Source organism: Otolemur garnettii, unplaced genomic scaffold (genome assembly GCF_000181295.1).
Source record: "Otolemur garnettii isolate 467f Iridium unplaced genomic scaffold, OtoGar3 scaffold00014, whole genome shotgun sequence".
NCBI lineage: Eukaryota > Metazoa > Chordata > Mammalia > Primates > Galagidae > Otolemur > Otolemur garnettii.
The window spans coordinates 30,834,546-30,835,765 of record NW_003852409.1 but is presented as its reverse complement, the minus strand read 5'-3'; positions in this window follow the sequence as shown (position 1 = coordinate 30,835,765).

Genomic DNA, 1,220 nt, shown 5'->3' with positions numbered 1-1,220 from the left:
GAAGCTCCTGAGTCTTTCTGACACACCCCCTTAATTGTGGTTTTTGAGCAATTGGTAAGTTTTGACATCAATAAATGCTTACAAAACCAACAGCACAATCTAGATGATGAACATGTTCCTCCTCCTGCCCTCTGTAATCCTTCCCTTAACTCACTGGTTCTCAACCTTCCTAATGCCGCAGCCCTTTAATACAGTTCCTGTGGGTCCCTACCCCAGGTGACCATCACCGTGGTTTCTGCCACCATAGTGAATAGTTCATGTTACCTATGTGAATGGAACCACATGGCACGTACTTTTCGCTGCCTCACCTCTTTCATGCAATGTGATAATTTTGTGATTTATCCCTTGAGTAGGTTCTGGCCCAGCTGAGGGACCACTGGGGCACCTCCCTGGGTGTTAAGGAGGGGGAGTTGGCAGGGTCAGTAGGAGTGGCAGAGCAGGGCCAGGGAGCGGTGGAGGGGCTGACAGAGGCTGGCAGGAAGAGGTTACTGTGGCAAGAGCAAAAGACAAGCACCTGGCCAGGTGAGAAAGATGGCAGGTTGGCCGGTTGTGCCTGCACTGAGGTAGGGATGTCTGGGGGACATGCTTGCGGTTCCAGAGGTAGCAGAAACCTGGGCCTGGAGTTAGGATAGGGCTGACCTGAAGCCAAAGGTTGGGGCCTTCGGGACACATGTGTGACAGAAATCAGAGGAAGAAGAGGTGCCACGGGCATGTGTACCATGCTCAGAGGCAGAGGGGACAGGACTGAATCCTGAAGAGCCTTTTTTTTGAGACAGTCTCCCTCTGTCACCAAGGCCAGAGTGTGGTGGCATCATCATAGCTTACTGCAGGCATCCTCAAACTATAGCCCATGGGCCACATGCACCCCGCCTAGGACATTTATCCGGCCTGCCAGCTGTTTTTGCCACCGCTGCCTATCCTGCTTAGCAGCCTACTCGTCCCGGGGCCTGCAGCTCAGCCCTCTAACAGTCTGAGGGACAGTGAACTGGCCCCCTGTTTAAAAAGTTTGAGGACTGGCTCGGCGCCTGTGGCTCAAGCGGCTAAGGCGCCAGCCATGTACAGGCCCTCTGTTTAAAAAGTTTGAGGACTGGCTCGGCGCCTGTGGCTCAACCATCACCAAACTTAAATTAAATTGTTTAGCTAACCTTCCCACAATCAGGAGAGTGAGAAATAAAAGCCAAATACCCAAACAAGCCAGTTTGATACGGAAGTCCTTTCTG